General features: G+C 41.8%; 1 pseudogene; it reads left to right on the top strand.

The window, feature by feature from the left end:
- The first annotated feature begins 2,598 nt into the window (after window positions 1-2,598).
- Window positions 2,599-5,312, top strand: LOC124979311 (uncharacterized; annotated as a pseudogene).
- Window positions 5,313-15,851: the final 10,539 nt, after the last annotated feature.

The following is a 15,851-nucleotide window of genomic DNA, read 5'->3' as shown; positions in this document are numbered from 1 at the left end:
TAGATCCTGGACTGGGTTTGGGATCTCAGATATGTACTCCCACATTTGCCTTGCCTCTAGAGGTGATGTAGGGCAAAAGAAACAAAACTAGGTAGAAAAGAGACATAAAGGAAGGACAAGGAAATGTATTTTTATTTACTTATTTACAACTCCCAGTATCAAATAAAATAAAATTCTCAGGCTGTCCTTGAATTTACTAATTCTCCCTGCCTCAGCTTCCCAGTTGCTGGGATTATAGATATGCACCAGCACACTCAGCATAATTGAATTTAAAGTTCCGCATACTTTCCAGGCCTGTCACTTCCTAAGCCAGTTTCTCTCCCTAGCCTGTTACTCCCAAATTTCTGGGAACTCCTTAAATCTTAACCTTAATATCAATAGACCCACTTATGACAATTACCTTGTGCACTGTTAATTAGCTAAGAGATACAACATTTTATGAGATCTATAATTTAGGGAACTTTCCAACATTATCTACCAATCAGATAATGAAGAACATGTCAACCTAAGGATCCTGGTAATGACCAGATTGTTGTCATCTTTATCTACCTTCCCTCATTCACCTTGCATCAAGTTTTCTTTAAAAGAAGAGCTGGGAAACCAAAAATGCTTCTCTCACTCTTGAGATGGCATGCATTCTCCCTCAAATGTGTAGTCTTTGTTTTCCTAAATAAATCAGTGCTTCTACTGACACATGCTGAAATTCTTTCCTGTCATGTATGTCAAAACTCCACTGAATCCAGTGTCCGCCCTCTCATCAGGAACTCCTCAGGACCCTCTTCCAGAGAACTCTCCTCCCTGCTGGCAGGGGGAACTGGCATGTGTGTTCTGCTTCCTCAATCGTAACTCATTGTTGTTGTTAATATTTATTTAAAGCTGAGGATGTGGATCAGTGGTACAGCACTTGCCTAGCATGTCCCATGATCTATGTTTGATCCTCAGCACCGCAAAAAATTTTTAAAAAGCTACTTTTGTCAATTTACTGACTTCACCTTTAACAATAATAAATACTTATCAAACACTCACTATGTGCAAGACACTGCTAAAAACTTTATGTGTAACTCTAAGAGCGACTTTATTTTATTTGATTGTTTTTATTTTGTGGTACTGGGGTTTGAAACCAGGGACATTTTACCATCCTTTTTATGTTTCGACACTGAATCTCACTAAATTGCTCAAGCTGGCCTGGAACTTGCGATCCTCCTGTCTCAGCCCCCCAAGTTCATGAGATTACAGGTGTGTACCACCACACTCGGCCCAGCCCTTTTAATTTTTTCATTGAGACACTGTTACCCTAAATTTCTCAGGCTGGTCAGGCACAGTGGTGCACACCTGTATTCCCAATGTTTCAGGAAGCTGAGGCAAGAGGATCCTAATTTTGAGATTAGCCACAGCAATTTAGTGAGACCCTAAGCAACTTAGTGAGACCCTGATTCACAATAAAAAAAAATAAAAATGACTAGGGGGATAGCTCAGCAGTAAAGCACCCCTGTGTTCAACCCCTAGTACCAAATAAAATAAAATAAAATGCTCAGGCTGGCCTCAAACCTGCAATCCTCCTGCCTCAGTCTTCTGAATAGCTGGGATTCCAGACATGTGCCATTGCACCCAGCACAACCTTATTTCATAGACAAGGAAACTAGAGATGGGCAAGGTAAGGCAGCTCATCCAAGGTCATTGCTGGAAGGTGAGAAAGGATTGGAATCTAGGGCCACATCCTTACCCATTACGCTAGGATCTTGCTTTTTTGGTGTATCCACAGCACCCACATAGTGTCCAGAGCCCAACTGTACCCAAGAAGCCTTAAATGATAGGGTAGCTAGCCATAATTACAGTGCAGAGGGTATCACTGTGCAGTTGGGGGGGAAATGAAGAATGAGCGGAGACTTTTAAGTCCTCCAGTCTTCATATCAGGTGAGAATGAAAATTGGACAAAAAGACAACTGTAATTTCAAATTCAGCTTACAAAACATCCTTGAATCCTTAGCCATTGACAAAATGCAAATCAAAACACAGTGAAGGGCTGGAGTTGTGGATCAGTGGTAGAGCACCCCTCGGTTTAATCTCCAGCACCAGGAAAGGAAAAGAAAGAAAAGGAAAGGAAAGCAAGAGAATGAAAGAGAAAGAAAGAAAAGAGAGAGAGAGAGAGAGAGAGAGAGAGAGAGAGAGAAAAGAAAGAAACAAAAAAAGGAACAAAGTACTAATACAAGCTACAACATGTAAAAAAAAAAAATTGAAAACTAGGTTAAATGAAAGAAGTCAGTCAAAGAAGATTACATACTGCATGACTTCATTTGTATGAAACCTATAGAAACAGAAAATAGATTAATGGTTTCCTGCAGCAAGGAGATTTGAGGGGAAATGGGGTCTCTTTCTAGGGTGACGGAAACAGTCTAAATTTTTTTTTATCAAATTCAGGGCCTCACATATAGGCAAGTGCTCCACCACTGAGTTACATCCCAAGTCCCAAATGTTCTATTAAAAAAAGTGTCCTACTCCATCAACCTCTGCTAGCACCTCCAGAGGAGAGGAAGTGGGAGAGGAGTTCATGTCACCTGTCACCCAGATCCTCCAGCCCCACCATGGGAAGAGTCTAAGATGTTCTTCCCTAAGCTCACCTGCACCTCCACTCTGATCCAAGCTGGATGTGGAGTTGCACACAGACCAATTTCTGTATCATTGTTATCTCAACCAGGGCCTAGACCTGGAGAGCACTCTACAGTTTTTAATGGGGCCCAGAATAGTGAATGTCAGCTAATCCAAAGGGAGTTTCAGACGAGTGCAATTAGCAGAGACATTGATACTAATGCCAAATTTATTGGTGCAGGTGCTGCAACAGTAGCAGTGGCTGATTCTGGTGCTAGTATTGGAATAGTCTTTGGCAGCCTTATCATTGGTTATGCCAGAAACCTTCGCTGAAGCAGCATCTGTTCTCATATGCTGTCCTGGGATTTGCCTTGTCTGAAGCTATGAGTTTCTTGTTTGATGGTCACTTTCTTGATCTTGTTTGCCAAGTAATAGAAATTATTTCTTGAAATATTGGCATTCATAGTAATTATGGTTGTAATTCTGTCTATCTTACTCCAAAAACTACAGGGTTAGTATCATAGAAATGTGTGTTATTTCCAGTCATTTCATTAAAGATGAAAACTTAAAAGGAAAAAAAAAAAAAAAAAAAACTATGCAGAGAAGAATGCCTGTTTTTAAAGGGAAATGAATCAAGCAGAGAAGCAGAAGTTCCTCAGTCTCAATACCACTGGACTCATATCTAAAGCTTTACTCAGTCCATTCTCCATGCAAAGAAAATTTCCCCTGGAGCTGGGCATATAGCTTCACTCAAGCAGTCATTAACCTATTTTTTCCCCCTATTATAGTTTTCTTCACATTCTGTAGCTTTTTGCAAATGTTTCTGTCATTTCATTTGAATTTATTTTTGGTAGATTGTTAACAAAACAAACAAACAAAAAATAGAGCTCACACACACACAAAAAGAATGTAGCAGATGTGTCCTCTGGAGAGGAGAATGAGGGATGGGAGGGTATCTTCCTTTTTAATGTGTATTCTTTGTTCTATTTGAAATTATTGTCACTGCTTTTTAAAAACATGGCTTTGGCCAGGCCTGATGGCAAACACCTGTAATCCCAGAGGCTATGGAGGCTGAGGTAGGAAGGTGGAGAGTTCAAATCCAGATTCAGCAAAAGTGAGGCCCTGAGCAACTCAGTCTCTAAATAAAATACAAAATAGAGCTGGGGATGTGGCTCAGTGGTCGAATGCCCCCCCCCCCAAGTTCAATCCCTGGTAACAAACAAACAAACAAAAACTCCAAACAGCAACAACAACAAAAAACTACATAGCAGTCTTTTAAGTGTAAAAAGCAATTTGACTCAAACGTGTAAGAGATATCTAAAGCAAGTACAAAATTCATATGAATTCTAAAAAGAGGTGAAAAGGATGTCACAGTTTCGAAGGTGGAAACTGCTCTGGTCTTGGAAGGAAAGGTTGGACATCTTCTTCCTTGGAAAGAAGAGCAGTGGATGAGCCAGGGTCTGGATTTGCAGACTTTGCTTCTCTTTTTACCAGTTCCCAAAGTGGGCTTAGAGTCAAGGTTGGGGCCATGTCTACTGGCCAAATAGAGCCACTCTGAGCAGATTGAATGAGGCAGAAAATAAATTGAAATAAACCAGCTTGGGTAGCCTGAACCGGTTAAAATAAGGGGATTAAGGCTGTGATGCGGGGGTGGGGGGTGGGGGGGTGGCAGTGCTTAACTGGTTCTCCACGGAGGGCAAGGGGCTCTCTTGGAGAAAGAGTCGAAAGTCTAACAAGCCAGGCAAAGCCTGATGGGCCTGGGAGAATTCCTTCTCTCCCAGAAAGTGAGCCGCACCTTCCCACACCGCCCCAGGGAGTCCCAGAGGCCACTGTTCAGCAGGTCCGGATGTGCGGCTTCTCTCCCAGGACCCAGAATAGCCCCAGCCAGGCCCCAGGCCAAATCTGGAAGACTCCCTAGGGAATTTTCATTCCCAACAACCCCTGCCCAGAAATGGATATTTGATTTTAACGGTAACAAGACCACGAGAGGGGGATGTTCAGTGATCTGGGGGCACTGAACAGAGAAGAGCGAAGGAGGAAGGGTTGAGCTGAGACAAAGAGGGAGTAAAGAGAGAAAGCGCTTAGTGATAGCACAGAGGGAAGAGATGCAGACTGAGGTCAGAAGCCCCAGAGACGTAGCAGGCCAGAACCAGCGACTAAGAGAAAGACTAGGCACAAGCAGGGTCAATTTAAGCTAAAGATGCGTCAGACAGAGTCCGAGGCAGAGGATGATCCCGGCTGCATGGGACTGCAGGGCTGAGTGATGAAAGCCGACCTGGAGCCAGAGCTGCGTTTGCAGAAGCCGCCCCCGCTCCCCGCCATCCCCCCGCCTCACCTCCCTCCCACGGCGCCTCAGCCACTCCCTCATCCCAGTCGCCGACCTCCCCCCCACCCTGCGCTTCTGCACCCCACTCCGGGACCTCCCTCCCCGCCCCGCCTGGAGCGCCCCGCCTCAGCCTCCCGGCCACCACGTGCCCCTCCCGGAGCTTCGATTGCGACCCTACCCCGCCCTCCTAGGCCCTCTCCGCGGGCACGTGAGTCCCGGTGCCCCACCCCCACCCGCACCTCGGCCCCGCTCTCGGCGGTTACCCGCACTCCCCCCTCATTCCTCGGATCCCCAGGCGAGGCCCCGCCTCTTTCTCGCCTTAATCGTACAGAACGCCCCTTCCCAGGCACTAGGGGAGCGAGCCCTTCGCTGCCTTTGCTCCACAGACAATGGGATATGAGCGCCAGTGGCCTCCGCCTTCCCTGCAAAGGTGCGGGTAGGAGCTAGAGGGGTGCAACCAGGCAGCAGGACGACGTAGTGTCTCCCCATGATTTGCAGGATCCTGAGTCAAACCTGAGAGCGCTCCAGAGCGGTTAGTCAGGCCCTTTACTGCCATGTCTTTATTAATCGGTACCAAACAATCCTTTTGTTGACTCCATTCAGAGGGCAAGAAACAGAGAAAGTAACCCTCTTGCTCTAGATGACAGCACTGTTTTCAAGTGATAGAGGTGGGATTTGAAACTAGGTGGTCAGCTTCCTATAGACTAGGCTATACTCTCTCCCGGTACCTTGCTATCTCTCTCTTACTTACTTTGTGTGTTCATTTGTTTATTTATTATTTATTTATTTATTCATTTATTTATTTTTTGCGGTGCTGGGGACGAAACCCAGGGCCTTGCGCATGCTATGCAAGTAATTACCACTGTTACATCCCCAGCCCCTCTCTTTTCTTAAGAGTCAGGATTCTTAAGGTGTGACCTGTACCCTATTTTAATTTTTAAAATATTTAATCATATAATTTAAAATGCAAATTTTAAAGTGAACATCCATTTTAAGTGTATGCTTCAAAGAATATTGACAAATTAATACAACCGTGTGACCAGCATCATAAAGATACTGTGTAGAGCATTTCCATCACCCCAAAATATGCTCTGGTGCCTCCTTGACCTCCTCTCCCCCTCTGCTGGACCCTGATACCCACTAATCTGATTTCTGTCCTTGCAGCTTTGCCATTTCTAGGTGAGTGGAGTCATGCAGCATTTATCTCGTGTACCTGGCTTCTTTCAAGTCTCCATAGTTCCTGTTCTTGCTACAATTCTACAGTTGGCAGTGTCTGACCTCCCTCCCAGATCCACTGACTTTAAGAAAAATTCTTTGTCATCTCCTGAGGGTCTGGAAAAGGGAGGATGGGCTGGGTTCATATTTTAAGGAATTAATATATTGGCTAAAGAATCAGGGGCAAGAATTTATAATGAGTTTAGGAACTCTCAGAAATGCCACTCAAATTTAGACTTTACTTGTAAGTAAAGGAGAATGCTTTAGATTTGTGTGTTAGACTCTCCCTGAACCCTAGGAGCCCAAAAGCCTTTCTCAGTGGTAGGAAAGCCTATTTCTAAAGAGAAAATTTGGTGATAAGAGATCCCCGGGCTGAGTACTGCCTGAAAGTAGCACCTGGAGCCCATATAACTAGAGAGAAAATGGGAAAACTCATGCATCAGAGTTTTATTTCCCTACATTTTCTCCTTTTGACCCACTTCCTCTTCCTTTGGATCTCTGGGGGTTTTTGTTTTCTTTTTTTGTGGTGCTAGGGCTAGAATCCAGAGCCTTGTGCAGGCTAGGCAAAAGTTCCACCACTGAGCTACATCCCCAGCCCAGGTCTCCACCTTTCTTGATAGAGACTTTCTTTTAATGTCTGATACCAAAAAACATGATAGGGCTAGGGATTTATCTCCTGTGGTAGAGCACTTGTCTAGCACATGCTAAGTCCTGTAACACCACTGCCCCCGCCCCCCAAAAATACCAGTCAAATACATAGATAAGGCTTGCCTGAGCATTCCTGAAGAGTGATGTGATGGTGAGCATGCAGGAGGCCCTAAGCATGGTGTACGAATTTCCTTAATTCTCCCTGGTCAGCAGGGTTTTGCCTTGGCTCTTGTCTGGACTTGGGTATTCAGGACTCTAAAATCTTAACTTCTTTATTGAGTTATGAATGATGTCCATCCTACAAAGACTGCCAGCCTCTTCCCTCTCTTTGTTCCACTCTCTTTGTCCTTGTGGGTTTACACCTTTTTTTTATACTTTTTTGTTTGTTTGTTTGTTTGTTTGTTGGCAATTCTGGAGATGAAATCCAGAGTCCAGCATATCCCAGATATGCACTCCACTTTTGAGCTACATCCCCAGCCCACATTTTTTACTCTTTTATAGTCATTTTAGAGGGATTTGGACAAGAAGCCATGTTTAAATTGAAAGCTCAACCATAACTGTGATACTTTATTTCCTTTTTAAAGACAACCTAGAATTTTAAATTTTTAAAGTGAAGAGGTTGAGACAATGTGTGCAGACCACCCTTTGGAGATACCTTATTACATAAGGAATCAAGGAGGTAGGAAGGAGATGTGAGGTTGAGAGAGGGAAGTTGCTTGTGTAAAGATCAAAGGCATATGAAATGTTCTGGATCTGTCTTTCTGTGCTGATGGAATGACCCACTAGGCAGGGAGACATTGAGGATGCAGGGGAGAGGAATAACTGCAAGAACAAAGTTCTTAGCCACATAGTAGCACACGTAATCTCAGTGACTGGGAAGATGAGGCAGGAGAATCTCAGCCTGGGCAGTTTAACAAGACCCTGTCTCAAAATAAAAAAATAAAAAGGGCTGGGGATGTAACTCAGTGGTAGAATACCCTTGGGTTCAATCCCCAGTACCCAAAAAATAAAAATAAAGCACAAAGTACCAGAGAAGGGGAAAGGATGGCCCAAGTAACAGAACATGAACAGAAGGCAAGGTGTCCTGGATGCTGGCAGATTTCAGGCCAATAGTAGGGAAACTTGATGGCCTCTGTTTTCTCAAAGAAGAGTGAAATTAAAGTCATCAAATCAGAGTTGGGGTGGAGTGGGTATAAGGGAAGGGAAGAAAGAAAATATATCGTGTCTTAGAGAAATGGAATAAATTTGCAGGGCAATGTTCAGAACCCCTTGGAGTTTGGCGATCATGATTTTGTGTGTGTGTGTGTGCCCGCAAGCACTGGAGGTTGAACCCAAAGTTGCTTTACCACGGAATTATATCCCCAAACTTTTTTGCTTTTTCATTTTGAGATAGGATCTCACTAAGTTGCTGAGGCTGGCCTTGAATTTGTGATCCTTCTGCCTCAACCACCTGAGTCGCTGAGATTACAACCATGTGCCGCTTTGCTGTACTGTGATTATGACTTTAAAACCAATCCACTTGGGTACAGGATTTCCCCTGCCCCCAACAGTTGAGTGCATGCAGAGAGAAGGCAGCTATTAGGTTCATATGGGCTTGGGTGTTTGCTAAATGAAGAGGAAGAGGGATATTTCCAAGGGATGGATCATGTTGAGAAATCAAACTGTCTCTCCCTGCCCCCACAGAGGTGCCATTGTATGTCTTGGGATGATCAGCAGCTCCTAGGGCCCTGTATACCCCAAGGTTTAAAGGGATGCCAACCCTCTCTTGTAAATAAGCCAGCAACTCCATTACTATTATAAATAAATAAATAAGCTGAGCACTAAATGACAGCTGGTACACAAAACTGCCAAAGCAGGAGAAATTCAGGCAATGCCTCAGAGAAGTGAACAGATAACACCTGTTTTCCAAAGGATGAGGGCAGTAACCTTGAAATAAGAGAACTGATCTGACAAAGTGACCCATGTTAGGGGATGGGTGAGTGGGGTAGGCTGGTGATTCTGAATCCATTTCTTTTTTTTTTTTTTAATCATTTTCTTTTTAAAAAAATTTTTTTAGTTGTTGATGAACCTTTATTTTATTCATTTATTTATATGTGGTGCTGAGAATTGAATCCAGTGCCTCACACATGTAGGCAGGTGCTCTACCACTGAGCCACAACCCCAGTTCCTGAATTCATTTATCTCAAATCTGTAGATATGCAAAGGCCCCTCCTTCATATCTACTACCTCTGAACCCATATGTATACAAATTATTTTAATTCTAACTTTAATTATTGGTCTTATTCATTTTTGGGGGAGAGGGAGGCACTGGAATTGAACCCAAGACCCACTTAATTATTGAGCCACATCCCAAACCCTTTTTAGTTTTTATTTTGAGATAGGGTCTCACTAAGTTGCTGAGGTCCTTGCTAAAATGCCAAGGTTGACCTTGAACTTGCAATTCTCCTGCTTCAGCCTCCTGAGTGGCTGGGATTACAGGCATGTGCCACTGTGCCCAACATAAATTTATTTCTTAGCTGTTTTTCCCCCCTTTTGCAGTACTGGGAATTGTACCCAGGGGTGCTCTACTACTGAGTTACATCTCCCAACCCCAACCCTCCCCCTTTTCTTTTTCAATACAGGATCTTGCAAAGTTGCCAAGCTGGCCTTTAACTGGCAATCCTCTTGCCTCAGTCTCCTAAGTCCCTGTGATTATAGACATGTGCCACCACACTTGGTTTTTAGCCTTTCTTTTTTATTTCCTGTTCTTTTGTTCTTTCTTCTTTTGGGGAAATTTCTTTTACACCCGTTCACTAATACATTCCTCAACTCTCTCCATTCTGCTATTTGTCTATTGAATCATTTGTAATCTTTAGTACAGATACTATATTTCAACTTTCTTTTATTTCTTAATATGTTTATTAGGTTAATTTAAAATAATTTTTCTGAAGATAATACAGTTTATAGTTTTCCTTTTGAAAGTGGTGATGCTTTTGAAATATCTTTTTATTCTGATGTGGAAATTAATTTTTCCTAGAAGGCTATATTCTTTTCTGTCAGGCAAGCCCCGTGAGCTCCGGCATGTGATGTAAGGTAGATGAGCCCTAAAGAGAGGCATCATAAAAACACTTCACCTCATGAAGCAACTCCTCAAGTCAAGTTTTCACACTTTGTCCTCCAGAGAGAAGCAGCATTAGGAGCCCTCACCCTTAAACTGCCATTCCTCAGACCTGGGTTTTTGGAATGGAATGGTTACTCAACTGCAGGAAATCAGTCCCTACCTGTTTTCTCAGCATGTCACAAAAACAGGAAGTCTGGGCAGACTGATTTGACTCCAGGTATGCCTGGAACGGAGATCTGAGTCATTGCAGATGTGGAATCAGGTCCTGTCCTGGGGCAGAACCTCCGCCCCTCTATGCTATCTTCCCAGTTAGAAACAGCACACTTCTTCCCATCACCCCAGGAGCTTCTTTCACATTTGTCCCTGCTGGACAGATCAGGAGTCATGCCAATTCAGCATCTTGTGTGACCCTGACCTGGCATTGTATTTATTGTGCTGTATTACAAGTGTCTGTTTATTTGTCTGTCTTCACTTCATGACTGAGCACATTTGTCTGGGTAGCTTGCACACTTTGCACAGAGTAAGAAAGACCAATTTTGTTTATTACAAATATCATACTTTAAAGTAAAGCATAGAATAACATACTCATCATTTACCTGGCAGGTGTTTTGGATCTGAATTATGACAGGGAGCTTCCTCCCCACACAGAGTGATTTGGCTCCACCTTTCCAGAATGGTGGGGGTGATATTTGGCTGTTCTGGGCATACCCAAACCACACTGTGCAGAAAGGTAGCATCTCTACCTTCTCCTCCTTGGATTCTGTGGTTTAGGACTTGAGGAGTTGCTTCATGGGGTGAAGTGTTTTTCTGGTGCCTCTCTTCAGGGCTTGTCTACCCTACTTGAGAGAGCCCATACATTGGTTATACTTCCTTTGTTGTATGTCTTTAGGTGTGGGCCCCTTCTTTCCTTATAAATTTCCATATTAGAAGAGCTGTATAAAGCTCCACTCACTTGAGCCTGGTGGCCAGAGTTTGAGGCCCTCCTGTGCTGCCCTGACCTAAATACAAGTGGAGAAAACAGTGTTGCAAATAAAACCAGCAAATTATTTTAAGTGTATGAAGTCAGCCTGCAGAAGAGCAGCCACTTAGAGGAAATCAGCATGTTACTGGAAGCTTTTGTACATCCCCAACCTGAGTTCTTGTAGTTTGGCAGAATTGAGAGTGGAGACACCAACCGCCAGTAGTGGTAGAAGCCCACAGAGGCCAAGAGGATTAGATGCCACTGTTTTTCCATCTCCAGACTCTTCAAGCACCTGCTTTTTTTTTTTTTTTTTTTTTTTTTTTTGGTACCAGGGATTGAGTCCAAGAGCACTTAACCACTGAGCCACATCCCCAGCCCTATTTTTTATTTAGGACCTTCCTAAGTTTCTGAGGCTGGTTTTGAACTCTCCATCTTCCTGCCTCAGCCTCCCAAACTGCTGGGATTACACGTGTGTGCCACCATACCCAGCTAAGCACCCACTCTTGCCCCTTCAAATTCCCCTCATTGTCTCTGAAGACAATGTCTATTTTTTCTTTTCTATTTTTTAATTCACATAATAATTTTATATATCTATAGGATACAGTGTGACATTTTAATACATGTGTATATAGCTGTAATGATCAGATCAAGGTAATTGGCCTAACTACCACCTCAGATATTTTTCATTTATTTGTATCAGGAACATTAAAAAACATCCTCTCTACTAACTTTTTGAAATATTCAATTAATTATTGTCAACCATAGTTACTCTATTGTGTTACAGAACAAAAAAAGTTATTCCTCCTACCCAACTACATCCCTGTGCCTGTTAAACATCCTCTCTCCATTGGAGGCCCCATTTTTCTAAGTTCCTTTTTCCATGTCCTTGGGTGGCTCATCACTGTCTCCCTTCTCAGTCTAGACTGGTGTGGGGATAGGAGCCATATTGTTCCAGTAAATTTTGCCATCTGCTTCCAGGAAAAGCCCAGTGGGGACAGAGAGGAGGTTAATTTAAAAGACTATCAGAAATTCTGTATTTAAGTGTTGGAAAAAAAAAAAAAAAAAAAAAAAGCAGGCCCTTTCAGCTTCTAAAGGAGATTATGCTGAAGCCTGATGCTTAGAAAAACAGTTTTTGGGAAGGCTGCTTCTCAGGAAGCCAAGGAAAAAAGCAGGTGTTGGTGGCTGGCCGCTAATCCACAAATGAAAGGTAGAAGCCATGGATCTGTCCCAAGGCTGCTTGGCATGGTAGGAAGATGCAAGTAAAGTTTTTGTCAGATAAGACCTGAGGCCCTTTTCTCCCCACCAAAATCACTGGAAACATGCCATTTGTTGGAAGCAACAGCCAGTATTTTCCACTCATGGGGTAAGAATATTGGGTGCATTACCTCTTCCTCAAGCCTGGCTTTTGGGAGGCCTCAGCCACATATTGAAGGAGGCCAAGGGGCTGGGTCACTGTGTTGTACCTGCTATGCCCAGAGTATACTTAGCCCTCTCAAGTAAATAATTCACCTAGGTTCATATAGTAGGCTCCAGAGAGCAAGGCTGATGGATGACTCATTGTCACTTTTCTTAGGTACCTTTTTATGCCAGCTGTTGACATGGGGCCTAGACCCTTCACTCAAGTTTCAGGAGAATATGCCTGGATAAAACTCCACGATGACTTAAAGAGTTGGCAAACACCAAACTGTAAAATTATACCCTAGTGTGGATGGGAAATGGTATAAAAAGATGGATTGTGCAAAGGACATAGGCAAACTGCCTTTAAAAACCCATAATTCATCCATATTGTGGTGTCAGGATTTTCTTCCTTTTAAAAACTATTACATTGTATATGATACTGTCTTTTTGAAGGGCATTTTGTAATAATCAAAAAATTTAAATGTTGTTTTTTGACATAGAAATTCCACCTGAATACTTGCACTTTGGTGTCAAGAGACAAGAATATTTATTGCATTATTAATAGTAAACAGAAACAATCTAAATATACATCAGTAAGGAAAAGGGTGAAATATGGTATATCCACAAAATAAAACATATCGCATTTCAAAAATAAGGTACATCTATATGTACTATTTGCATGAAAATGTCTCCAAGATGGGCATGTTCTGTATGACTGCACTTATGTTTAACTGTAGAAGTATGCTTTTATATGACATAATCATGTGAACACTTTTGAAAATATCTGGTGGTAAATATACCAAACTTTTTGCAAGTGGCATAAAAATGTGGGAGAATGTGAGAAAAGGAAACTTAGGAGGGACACTGAAAAATTACTTTACTGTTTTACTCCATGTATTTGTTGATTCTTTACAATTGATTGTATGCCTTATTAAAGTAAAAAAAAATATGAATACTGGGAAAATAGAAAACATGCCAAACTGAATATATTTGGATTATAGTGTTAATGAGCCACAGTGAATCATTATTCTAGATAGCAACATTTTTACATAAGCAATCTTATCAATCTTTTAAATTGAAGACATTTTTCTACTGTATTGTTCTCATTTCACTAAAAGCTGGCAAAAACTTATCTTGTACTGGCAGTAGGTGTTAACCTTAGAGTCTAGGATCTACTACTTTCATTATTACAAGCAAATATTCTTTTTATTTATCTTTACATATAGGTGCTATCATTCTATCAGGAAAGATGACAAAAAATAGTCTATTTTATTGAATTCTTAAGTAGAAGGGAAACAATGAAGATTACAGCTCAGGATGCCAGTTTATTCTAAAAACTGGAATCTCAAGTATTTGAGATTCCTGACTGAAGTATTTGGACGAAGAGCTATAGAATATGTATTGTTCTTCCCATTTTTTTTAATTTTTTAAATTTTTTTTTTGGTACCAGTGATTGAACTCAGGGGCACTCGACCATTAAGCCACATCTCCAGTCCTATTTTGTATTTTATTTAGAGACAGGATCTCACTGAGTTGCTTAGTGCCTCGCTTTTTCTGAAGCTGGCTTTGAACTCACAATCCTCCTGCCTCTGGGATTACAGGCGTGCATCACCAAGACAGGATCCATCTATTCTTTTCTTTTTTTAGTTGTCTTTGGATCATTATTTTATTTATTTACATATGGTGCTGAGAATCAAACCCAGTACCTCACACATGCTAGGCAAGTGCTCTATCACTGAGCCACAACCCCAGACCTCCATATATTCTTTAGAATCTGGATCAGTATTGTAACGGACAACTACTCCTGACAGTTAAGAGAAGTTAACTGGACAACGAACATTAAGTTGAATCAACTTGTTCTGATACATGAACAAAGCTTTTATCATGATTTTACCTAGGGCCTTATTTGTACTTCACTAGCACACTACCGCTGAGCTACACCTCCAGTCCTTTTTTGGTTGTTTTTAATTATTATTTTTTTAATTCTAAGTACATATCAATTTCATTTGGGAACAGGAAAAATGTGAACATTTCAGAGTAATCGTAGTAAAGTAATATGTGGTATTGAAAATTTTTTCATTATCTTCGATATTTTTTTCATAGATGTATATTGGTAATATTTCATTCTGCCATCCTTCCCATCCCCACTGCCCCACCCTTCCCCTCACTCCCTTCTGCATAATCCAAAATTCTTTGTCTTCCCTACCCACCCCATTGTAGATCAGAGAAAACATCTGGTCTTTGGCTTTGGGGATTGGCTTATTTCACTTAGCATGATATTCTCCAGTTCCATCCATTTACCTGCAAACTCCCTAATTTCATTCTTTAAAGCTGAGTAATAGTCCATTGTGTAGATGAACTACATTTTCTTTACCATTCATCTGTTGAAGAGTATCTAGGTTGGTTCTATGGTTTAGCTATTGTGAATTGAGCTGCTATAAACATTGATGTGCCCAGCCCTTTTTTGAGACAGGGTCTCAATTGCATTCTGGCCTGGGACTTGCAATCCTCCTGCCTCAGTCTCCTGAGTCACTGGCACATGCCACAGCACCTTGTTTAAGGAAGGTTTTTTAAAGGTCTGAAATAATTTTTTCCATTGCTACCCAGCAAAGGCTTTCCTGGTCAGAATATTACCACCACTCCCAAGGCTGAAGCATCAACTTGTCCTAACAGACAGGAAAATTGTTTCTCACAGAGCCTAATTTACCAAGTAACTCAGGCACTTCAATTTGGCATTTTGTTTGAAGTAGAGGGCATTTTCAGAACCAAGTTTTTGAGAAGTTCCTAAAATGATGCATCATTTTCAGATACACCTAGAACATTGGAGGCTTATTTCTAGATGTGACAGTTATCCCAATTTTTGTAATACACCTGTGGGTTATTTCTAAAATGTTAAAACACTCCCAAGATCAACTAGTGATTTAAAATGTTACTGCTCAGGATTATGATGCACACCTTTTTCTTTAATGAATTTTTAGGTGTAGATGGACACAATACCTTTGTTTTATATGTGGTACTGAGGATCAAACCCAGTGCCTTACATATGCTAAGCAAGCACTCTTACCACCGAGGTACAACCCCAGCCCTGTGATGCACACCTTAAATCTCAGCTATTTCAGAGGTTGAGGAAAGAGAACCCCAGATTTAAGGGTAGAAAGGGTAACTTTCTGAGACCATCTCAAAAGTGCTGGAATGTAGCTCAGTGGTAGAATACCCTTGAGTTCAATCCCTAGTACTGCAAAGAACACATCTTTCAGTGCACTTATGACATTTTAGTGCCAGGAATTACTTTCCCACTATAAACTTGAAAAAACCAGGAAGGTTTCCTCAACTTCTCTTTCTTATGTCTTCCCCATGCATTTTTATCCCAGGTTGAGAACTTCATTGCATTTAATTGGTGGTACCCGATCTCCAAGTACCCCCAAATTTTTGTCTATTAAAAATCATAAATGGGCAAGCACAAGGCCCTGGGTTCAATCCCCAGCACCGCAAAAAAAAAAAAAAAAAAAAAAAAAAAAAAAAAAAGGGCTGCCTCCTATTTAGTGGTATAGCAGCAGAGAGAACTGCTTACCTAAGCCAAGAATGAGCATCTGTACCAAGTACCAAAAACCTCATTT

Source organism: Sciurus carolinensis, chromosome 3, assembly GCF_902686445.1.
Source record: "Sciurus carolinensis chromosome 3, mSciCar1.2, whole genome shotgun sequence".
Classification (NCBI taxonomy): Eukaryota; Metazoa; Chordata; class Mammalia; order Rodentia; family Sciuridae; genus Sciurus; species Sciurus carolinensis.
This window is presented reverse-complemented; position numbering and strand designations above follow the sequence as displayed.